Here is an 11,741-nt window from a genome sequence, read left to right as displayed (position 1 = left end):
GATATTTCACAATCGTTTCTCGTATTTCACGATCTTTTATTCAGTCACATCTCCACTGAATGAATCCGAGCGTCACACTGAAGTGAAAATAAATATTAACAACAAAATGTACTTAAAGTATGAGCAGTAAATTGTTCTTCAGTAAAATAAGAGGTTTTCTAAAGAGTCTGGTGCTCTGAAACATTACCACGTTCGTCCACAGGGGGCGCCAGAATCAACCCAATGAAAATTCCTCGTAGTAGCTTTAAGCATATTTTGATGCTGATACTTTTGTACTTTTACTACATTTTGAAGCAGGGTATTTCTACACTGTGGTATCAGTACTTGAAAAAGTGAGCGAGTCCTCGTTAGTTCAGACGTGTCGCCTGGTTTCTCTCCTGAACTCCTGCAGCCTCCATCGTGTTGAACACATCAAACGTTGTGAGTTGAGCTGCTGACTTGTTAAAAAGCTCTGCAGGGAGGCCGAGTCTCTCATCTCTGGAATAAAACAGTGATCCCAGCGAGTGGGTTGGCACCAAACTGTAAACTCTATTTGGAGCGTTGGATGTCCGAAGCTACAGATGAGGTGGTTTCTTTCTGTCTTTATTGAATCCGGAGATGCATCATTTCATTATTCAGCAGTTTTGAGGACTTGTTGGTTTCATATACTCTCCAGTAAAACTTTGTGTTTATGTTCCAGTATTCCACCTTATTAAGGAGGAAATGTGCTGCGTCCCGCTGGATTCCTGCCCTCCGAGGCATCTGATGTGCTGCAGTGAGCAGAAGAAGAAGAAGAGCTGATTCATGCAGTCCTGTGGTTTCAACAATTAACTGAATGAATTCTCTCTGCGGCTACGAGGCGCTGTAATCGACCCACGCTGGTGTTTGTCATGAAACAGTGTCGCAGGCGTTTTGTCGACAGTCGCTAATGAGGAAACAAAATAGAACAAATCCGGTTTCAGCAACCGGCCGAAACAAATTCATGATTCTGAGACAAACGTTTCATTGTTAGTCGTCTTAACAGGAGTCATAATTCTGCTCTGTTCTCAACCATTAAAGCTCATTTCACGTTTGAACAAGTTCACATAAACTTCACATTATTTCACATTTATTAAAGCGGACTTTAAACTCCAACGTTAACAAATCTGAGTCTTTATAAAGAGCTGCAGGATGAGTCCTAAAACCAGATTGTCACGGGGCATGATGGAGGACTCAAGCACAGACCAGGCAGAGTAGTGTGAAAGGTATATTTAATGAATAAAACAATCCAATAGCAGACCTACAGGAATCGGCAGGAGATCCACAGAACAGACAAGAGACGAGGGAGGAAATTCCAGCAGGACAGGGAAGACAGACGGGAAAACCGGGAACAGGACAAGCCGAACGGGCGGGTAGACAATACAAGAATCTGGCAAGGAGTGACTGAGGGGCAGGAGTTTATGTAGGGGGAAGAACAGGTGAGAGGAGTTGTGCTGATGAGGGGGAAGTGCTTGATTAGTGATCAGAGGCAGGTGAAGGGAATAGGCTGAGGGAGTGACTGACAGGTAGAGTGAGGAGGGTAGACAAACACAGAACACAGAGGCAAAGCCTAATCGTGACACGGATATTTTAAGTCCGTCGTGATACTTAAAAAGCGACATTTCAAGTTGCTAAACAAGAAACCAATCGATTTGGGATGGGTCAAATGCAGAGGTCAAATTTCCTGTATGTGTTTATATATATGACAATAAAAAGGCATTATCATTATCATATCATTATCATTATCATATCATCATATCATTATCATATCATTATCATATCATTATCATATCATTATCATATCATTATCATATCATTATCATATCATCATATCATTATCATATCATTATCATATCATTATCATATCATCATATCATTATCATATCATTATCATATCATCATATCATTATCATATCATTATCATATCATTATCATATCATCATATCATTATCATATCATTATCATATCATTATCATATCATTTCTTGACTATTCGATGACATTGCCGTGATTCTGTGTTGTCGAAGCGTCAGTATTTAAAGGTCGGGGTCTCCAGCAAGAAACAAATCACAAGATATAAAGATTATAATAAAATGATTATAGATCAAGTTTATGTGATGTATATAATAATGTGACTTTACTTTGTCATAGTTAGGAAATACTAAGTAACGATACATTTTCCTGCTGGGGTTAATAAAATATCTCTCTATAGTTAATATATTCTGTCCTATACATTTGACTTTATTTTGACAGTTCTTTTTCATTATTAATGAATTAATCTGCGGTTATTCATGGCGGGTCTCCAGCTGTATCATGTTTAATTCAGGGGGGAAGTCGGCGTTTATCAGCGGAAACATTCTCCGTCTTACAGAAGTGAACTCCGGCGTTTCGTCCAGCGACTGATATTCAGTCCCAGTGGGATTACTGGGGGAGAGTATGCTAATGAGATGCTTCTCTCTCTGCTTCCTCCCCCTCTCTCCCCCTTTACTGTCCTATCTCACCTGCCAGTCTCTCTTTACTCTCATCTTTCATCCTCTCTGTGCTGCTTGTTTGTTTCTTTTTTTATGTGTCTTCTGTCTCCGTCTTCATGTTTCTCTCGCTGTGAAACACCTGAGTGACAGGTGTGAGAGTGACGGGTGAGGAACGGGTGAGGAGAGGGTGAGGAACGGGTGAGGAGAGGGTGAGGAGAGATGGTTTATTATGTGAGCGCTTATTGATTATGAGCTATAGCTGATCCCACAAAGCACTCGTGCTGCTGTGGCATTTGTCTGCTTTTTCAAGATCGTGTTGCAGCTCATTAGTATTTAAAGAAATCTATTTCATCAGTTATTGAATCAACATTTGTGTCTGTAAAATATGTGAAAAAAAATGCAGTCACAGTTTTGTGAAGATCAAGTTAATGTCATTATCTCTGCCAGGCAATGTGTGTGTGTGTGTGTGTGTGTGTGTGTGTGTGTGTGTGTGTGTGTGTGTGTGTGTGTGTGTGTGTGTGTGTGTGTGTGTGTGTGTGTGTGCAGACTGTTCTATAATAGTTGTTGTAGTTTTAAACAATGAAAAATGAATGCGCTGTAATTCGTCGACATTTCCACGTAATCATGAACCACAAAGTATAAAGATCTCAGAGCAGTTTGTCGTCTCTCTAAAACAAGAAGTCAATGTTGATTTATTCATCACTCCTTCTCAGTCCAAACATGGTCACTTCCTGTTCCCTGGTTGCAAAATAAGCCCAAGATGGCGGACAAATCAAGGCTTCAAATCATCCACAAACCGATGAGTGACGTCACGACAACTTTGTCCACTTCTGATCGACACTCTGATGATTTTCTCCTCGTGGAAAACAGTTTTTCTACCAAACGGCATCTCTACGTCGCTCCTCCTCTGTCCAAATATGGTCACTTCCTGTTCACTGGTTGCAAAAAAACAAAAACAATATGGCGATGGCCAAAAGGCCGAACTGGAGGCTTCAAATCAGCACGAGTGCACACAGCAATCGACCATGGGACAACCAATCAGGTTATATATTTGTTAAATAAATAAATATAAGAGTAAATAAATCTTTTATATGTTCGTTCATTCATAAAGGCCACGCCCATTTGTGCCTACTGATTTTGTAAATTACATTATATTTGATATTGCATCTGTGATGAATTAAATCCTGCTAAATGAGCTCATGAGTCTCACTTGTACGATTCATCTTCAATCATCTTATTAAACCTGGACCGAGGGTTTTTCTCCTGGATCTGAGTCCCTTAGAGGTTTTTTTAGTTTATTAGATAAATAACTTCACCAATAAAGAGAATTATAGCTTCTCCCAGCATGCACTGGGAGCACCTCGACTGACTTCTTTATTTATCCACAGTGACGGTCGACTCTTCGGCTGATAATCCGATAATCTACCTCTCAGACAAACAAGTTAATTCACTTCTGTTTCTGTGGGATTTAAGAAAAATCCTCCTCGTTATAATTTAAACCCTCAAACAGCTGAGAACCAAGACTGAGGCGTGAGGACGTGAAGACGAGTTCATGATCTACAGTTACACTTTTTTTTTAGGCAAAAGAATCTTAAAATAAGAGTTCACCAGAAATGTATTCAAGGCATAACATTTACATGAAATATGAAAATGTCAAACAAATTAACACATTAAAGGTATTTTTTTTAACTACCAGTTACTTTACATATTGAAGTTTTACTGATAAACGGTAAAGCAGTTATTTCCAAATTTAGCAGAGCTAACGCTAACACAGCTAGCGTTCACATTACCCAAAACCTTATTGATTAGCTCACTGTGGGGAACTACTGCTAACGGGAGTTTCTATTGATTAAAAATGGTAAAGAACCGTAAATAACGGAACTGTGACATTTCTTCCTCCTGTTATATCGGATCAATTCATCTGAAACTGAAATGACACTAAAGACTCCTGAGCAGTGTTGATAAACTAAAACTCCTCAATTCAAAATGTTATTAATTCAAATCTGAATCAAAAAATCGCCGTCAATGAAAACCGTGTTTCTCCTATTTGGTGTTTTTATATTTGTTGGATTTCATGGATATTTTGTGTTTTTGTACAATAATACTAAATATTACGCTAAGCGGAGGACCTATTGTTATTCTAATGTTTATTATTATTATCGTACGTGTTTCATCGCAAAAAGGAGGTGCTTGGGATACTGGGAATTTTTTTTAATTTGCACACAAGCCAGTTTTTGCAAAAATTGCAGTCTGATTGGGGTGTCCAGCTGCGTTATGAAATGTTGGCTCGCTAGCGCCCCCTATTGAGTAGCCCCAACATTGGGTCTCACCTAGCTGTATGAAATTTGGTAGGTATGTGGAACGTGATGGGGCGTACAAAAAATCCTCTTGGAATTTTTCACTAAACCAAACAGGAAGTCGGCCATTTTAAATTTGCTGACGTTTTTTGACCATTTCAAGGCATCATACTTTAATGAATTTTAACCCGATCAACTTCAGATTTGGTCAGTCTGCTCTTGAGACCTTGGCAGTGAAATGTTACTCAAAGATCAAAAAGATATCGAACTATGTATCCGTGGCGTGGCGTCAAAAAAACACCATTCGCCACGAAACAGGAAGTTGTTGTAACTCGGCCGTACATTGTCTAATCTGCTCCAAATCTCTCATATGTCATAACAGATTAATCAGATCCCTCTCAAATGTTGCCAGGAAAGCCTTCAGACCTTGATCATGCTTCATTGTGAAGATTGTAAGATGTCGTCGAAGGGCGGTGACGTGGCGGCTCGCAAATTTCAATCCTTCGCCACGAACGAATAAACTGATGTAACTTGACTCCACATCATCAGATCTTTACCAGATTTCACATGTTTGATTAGACTCCAGGCCTGAAGACATCTGCAGGCCAATTTTTAATCATAGTCATAGCGCCACCTACTGGTAACAGTAAGTTAAAGACTTTATACTTTGGCTTGTTTCTCTTAGTAGGTAAATCAGATCAACATCAAACTACTTCCACACAAATGTAAGAAGTTCATAATGCCAGTTCATGAAGCTTTTGATGTTTCGTGGAACGCCGTTGCCGTGGCGACGCAGTCTTCGCTATGCAAAACGAAGTTGCATTTGAGAGGCTAAAAAAGCTCAAAACATAAGCAAACTTGGCACACAGTTTACAAGCCCAAAATGTAGTTATATAATATGCTTTCATTTGTTCAGAGTGGCAAATCGGCTCAATAGCGCCCCCTACTAAATTCCGACAAAGCAGCCTTCGCATTACGTTTCACATAGATTTACAAAATGTGGTGGGCACATGTATCACATGTTGACTTAAATAAAAGTCTCTTGGAGCCATGCTCTAAACCCAACCGGAAGTCAGACATTTAGAATTTGTTATGAATTTCTAGTGTTGTTTTTGTCATTTCCAGGTGCTTTACTTTAACGAACTCCTCCTAGGGAAATAATCAGAGCAGCTTAAAATTTGGTCAGAACAATCTAAAGACCATAGTGATTAAAAGTTACTAAAAGCTTTTGGTTTCATTGAACAACATGGATTTGGTGTGGCAGCTATTTTACATGGTTCACCATCATCCATCAAGCTGTTGTAACTCGACTGTACTTTGTCAAAACTGTCCCAAACTTGACATGCTTGTTGACGGTCATGACTTTAGGACTTCTGCATGCTAATATTAACTCATAGTCATAGCGCCACCTACTGATAAGCACGGACGTAAGCAGGATTCTATAATTACAGCGGCCCAAACACTGAACTTATTAAAAGGGTTTGTGGGCACACCATGAGAAAAAGACTTCTCTGATCTAAATATGTGCAAACTAAGATGCTTGGAGAGCAAAAGTTAGATAACGAAGGTTCTCAACCCGTCAGTGAGCATTAGTATAAATGATCTGTCCAGAGCTTCTACATGAGAATCAGGTTAAATGTCACAATGAATGCTTCACACGACAATCTAAAGTTACAGAAGAGCTTAAAATGAAACCAGTGTTAAATTAAAGTGTTCAAGTAAAAGCAAATGATTCTACTGTTCTGTTAACTTTCATGTAAGTCCAAATCCAATCAGCAGCACAGCAGGGAGCTGAACCCCATCCCATAAACTGAGTCTGTTATGTTACTAACACTGAAGCGCATTCATGTTCTTAATGATCTTAACAGGCTTACAGTTATGATTGTATCGGAGGTTCACTCAACACGTTTGAGGCTTCAGACCTGTCAACACGATCTTGTTACGCTGCTGGTCGACGCAGGAAATATCGTCTAACTCGTGCACGCCGTGTACGATGGTCACAGAAATGCACGAAGCTGCGACGGCCCGACCAATGCTGCTCGCAGCTTTAATTCATTTTGTAACGCAGCATTCTGAGAAATAAAACCTTCTGGTACAAATAATTGTACCTCAACAACTAAATAACTACAATAACTACTACTTTCTACTTCCCCACTACATCTCATGTATTAATATTATACTTTTTACTGCTCTACATTTATTATCTTGCCTCCTAAAGTTACTTTATACATAAAAACATAAATACTATGCAGTACTACAATAGTAATTTGCAGTAGTACACAGAGTATTAAAAACTGGCTCCACGTTGACGAAGTACATCAATGATCTTTTATGTATTCATATTAAAAACAGAAGAATATAATATCGTATAATAATAATAAAACACTGTGAAAGGAGCCTTAGGAGTACTTCTTATACTTTCAGTATTTTTTTATGATAATACTTTTATTTTCTTAAAACAGGAATAAACTGTTCAAATGTCTTTTTCTTTTTGTCTGTTTTCATTCATTTTGGATAATTAAACAGAATAAAATACAGATTCTGTCTCAGAAGAAGAACAACGAGTCAAAGCTTTCACACGAATATCGCAGTCAGAAAGAACAGAAGATGATGGAAAAGAGACCAGAACGAGACCAGAACGAGACCAGAACGAGACCAGTACGAGACCAGTACGAGACCAGAACGAGACCAATAAGAGACCAGAAAGAGACCAGAACGAGACCAGAAGGAGACCAGATGCCTCCAGTATCAGAGAGAATAGAAACCAGTCCTACCTTTGATTGTGTGAGTGGAGCAGATTCCTGCACAAACAGGTGGATGAACATGAGGGTCCGTACTAACAGGTGGAGAGAGAGGGAGGCAGAGCATGGAGCTGAGAGAGAGAGAGAGAGAGAGAGAGAGAGAGAGAGGGGGGGGAGACCTCCCTCTGATCTGGGCTTTTAACCCTTCCTCTCCTTCCTCCTCGTTCCCTTCTGTGTTTAATATCCTCCTCGCTGAGCGTCACATTCATCTGAGGTGTCAACACGCTGAAGCTCGTCCTTTAATCACAATACACATGTATTAGATTAACTCCCCCCTCTCCCCCCCTCTCTCTCTCTCTCTCTCTTCTTCTTCTTCTTCTTCTTCCTCTCCGGCTGCAGCTTGCAGGGAAAGACGGTGGGGGGGAGATAAAATAATGTGCCAACAGCAGCATCTGTCTCCCTCTTCTTCTCTGTATAATTTGTGGTTAATGACGCCTAATGATACACAACCAACACACACACACACACACACACACACACACACACACACACACACACTCCTCCTCCCCTCCAGGAAAAGGGTGGAGAAGATCTGGACCTCCATTCCTTCTCTCACCCCCTCATTTTCTCCCTCCCTCATCCCTCCACCTTCTTCATCTTCTTCTTCTTCTTCTGCTCCCGTAGGTCAGAACACAACGGTGTCCCCTCCATCCTTCCTCCATCCTTCCTCCATCCTTCCTCCATCCTTCCTCCATCCTTCCTCCATCCTTCCTCCTCCTCTTCTCCTCTCCTCCTCCCACACACTCTCTCCTCTCTCTCTCTCATGCATGACATGATTTTGTTGTATTTCTGTGGTTGTGGAGTGAAACATGATATAAAAACATTGCCGGCCGGTTCAGATGAAGATGCAGAAGCTGCTGGTTTCTGGTTGTTTGTTGTTGATTTTAACTCAGTCAGAACAAAAAGCTGTCATTTTACAGAATATTACTTTTTTAAGTAAAAACACATGAAAATATACAAAAAATACAAAATTAGACTGAATCTAGATGTTTAATATGAAAACCTGAAACTTTGAGAAAACATAACATTTCCAATTATTTTTACATAAAAAGACGTTCATCATCATTTCACAAACATTTACTTATTTTTTCAAATTTAATACTTTAAATATATTTATATATTTATATTATGAAATCTGGGAAAATTAGCAATAATTCTGTGATTTCACACATTTCTTTGTTAATTGATGGATATTTTGTATAATTGTGGAACAAAAACGTTGAATAAATGTGTTTTTGTCAGTGCAAAATAATGCTGGTAAACTAATGTTACATATATATACTGTATATATATATATACAGTATATATATGTATATATATATATAACATGTAAGGAGTTGCAAACTTGTTGGGAGATTTGGTTTTAAAGAAAAGACAGTATGGCTGTATGGCCTTCAGTTCTTCTTCTTCTAATTTCAAACGGGAAGTGCAGACTTTCAGGATGTTTGTATATGTTGTCAATCTTCTGTCTAGAAGGAGGAGGAGAAGAACAAGATGGAAAACAAGAACAAAAAACTCCCAAGAAGAGAAAGAAGAAGAGGAAGAAGAAGAACTTAAACATAATAAATAGTCATCATGTCTTTATTCTGCTGCTCTCTGAAGGAAACATGATTTAATTAGATTTCTGCTGAAAAGTGAGACAGTGAAGGATGATGGTTAAGAAGAAGAAGAAGAAGAAGAAGACGGTGAATTATCTGGCTCTGTTTGTCGACCGCTCTTCATCCTCTTAATTATTGATGATGACGAGTCTGATAATTGAAAACACTCAGAGAAACGCGCTGCCAGTGAATCTCTCATGTATTATGCAGATGAGCGTTATTAACCTTAATGGCCTTAATTAATGAGACAATAACCATTCAGGTCTAATTTAATTTGACTCTGATCCTCCATCCTCCTCCTCTTCCTCCTCTTCCTCCTCTCACCTCTTCATCATCGCACTGTTAACCCTTCATCACACACTGCAGTAGATTCATGCAAATTATACTTCATATTTCTGAGTTTCACTCTGAGGAAACATTTGTGACTTTATTTATAACCGGTACTGTTCTTTATGCATGTATAGATTTGAAATGTTTAAAACGATAAATAAAGGTCGAGTGGTTCGGTCCTCTCGGTACTCGCTCTCTCCGCTCTCACTGTCAAATACAATAATAATGATCTTAAAAAGCTAAATAAAATATAAAGAAAGTATCAATCATAATCTTTTACTGTGTACATTATTTTTACTGTTCATTTTTACTGTTCACAAGTTACGTAGAGATACTGTAAATTTACAGGTGGCAATTTTGTTGGTAAAACTTCTGCCGGTAACATCCTGTAATTTTTGTATATTACAGAAGATTACTGTATGATTTGATTACAGTAAGTTGCTGTATTCTACAATAGAAATACTGTAAATTGACAGTATTTGGCCTGTTCTTCCTTTGATCAGTGAACAGACTTCTTGTCACCTGAACCTCAGTCTGTTGGTTTGAGATTCAGCTCACGTCGGCTCGGCTTCCTCCTCTCGTGTCACTGGAAGCTTCGGCCTCGTGGGTCCAAACTTCCTCCGACTCAAACAGGCTTTTCCCTCCAGAAACATCCCCGAAAAACTTCCAACTCGGAGTGACTGCGTTAGTTATTCATGAAGTTATTCTCAGTTCGGTCTCGATTTATTCTCGTCACCCACGCTGTTCTTTTCATCACATCGTTCACCCTGAAGACATTTCTGATAAACCGTAGTGAGGAAAACAGAACATTTCTTTAAAGGCTTGTTTCTACCTTGAGGTGTCCTCGTCCTTCACTTCAACACTTAAAATATCTGCAGCATATTAATGTTTGGAAAGTATAAATGAAGAAAATACATCATCGTGTTCTGGCAGACGTCCGACTCATCGGGAGTTTGCAGAAAGTTTCAACATCATAAAGGCGACTAAAGACATTTTAATGACAGTCTGCATATTTCATCGTTAACGTGAAACAGCCAAAGTGAAACACGTAGTTAGGTTCAAGAAAAGATCGTGAAACACGTAGTTAGGTTTAAAAAAAGATCGTGAAACACAGTTAGGTTTAAAAAAAGATTGTGAAACACTGAGTTAGGTTCAAGAAAAGATCGTGAAACCCGTAGTTAGGTTTAAAAAAAGATCGTGAAACACAGTTAGGTTTAAGAAAAGATCGTGAAACACTGAGTTAGGTTCAAGAAAAGATCGTGAAACACGTAGTTAGGTTTAAAAAAAGATCGTGAAACACAGTTAGGTTTAAGAAAAGATCGTGAAACACTGAGTTAGGTTCAAGAAAAGATCGTGAAACCCGTAGTTAGGTTTAAAAAAAGATCGTGAAACACTGAGTTAGGTTCAAGAAAAGATCGGGAAACACTTAGTTAGGTTTAGGAAAAGATCGTGAAACACTTCATTAGGTTTAGGAAAAGATCGTGAAATGCTTCGTTAGGTTTAGGAAAAGATCGTGAAACACTTCATTAGGTTTAGGAAAAGATCGTGAAATGCTTCGTTAGGTTTAACAAAAGATCGTGAAACGCTTAGTTAGGTTTAAGAAAACATCGTGAAACACTAAGTTAGGTTTAGGAAAAGATCGTGAAACACTTAGTTAGGTTTAACAAAAGATCGTAAAATATTTAGTTCGGTTCAGGAAAAGATCGTGATTTCCGTTAAAATAACTACGGAAGTGCCGTAACTACGTTACGTTGTGCCACCTGCAGGGTTAGGGTTTGCCTAACCCTGTTGAAGTTGATGTAGTATTCCGTTTGTGGTCACGCAAAGTTCTTCGGTAGCACCGATCGATCCAAACTCATTTTCCAAACATTTTAAACGTTGTTTGCTGACAAAGCATGAATTCAGACTTTTTACAAATCTGCATCATGTTGTTATTTCAGCATCTTTTTGATCCGTTTATTACAATTAAATCACAGCAAAATCAGTTTTTTGGGCTAAAGTAAACCAGTGTGATTTCCTAGATACAGTATCATACACCATCAAATTATTCTAAAGAGATGTGAAAGCATGTTTTTGTTAAAATGTAAAAAGAAATGAATAAAAACATTTTGAGTTGTTTCTCCGGTGTTTCTGTGTTCTCACAGGAAGCTGTAACAAAGTAACTTTTCCTTTCTTGATAATTAAATGAAATCCTTAAACCCAGAGGGGCTTTTCAAAAATCTCTCGAGGTTCAATTGTGAGTCGACAA

The sequence above is a fragment of the Pholis gunnellus genome, assembly GCF_910591455.1.
Source record: "Pholis gunnellus genome assembly, chromosome: 17".
Taxonomy (NCBI): domain Eukaryota; kingdom Metazoa; phylum Chordata; class Actinopteri; order Perciformes; family Pholidae; genus Pholis; species Pholis gunnellus.
Note: the sequence above shows the minus strand (reverse complement) of the source record.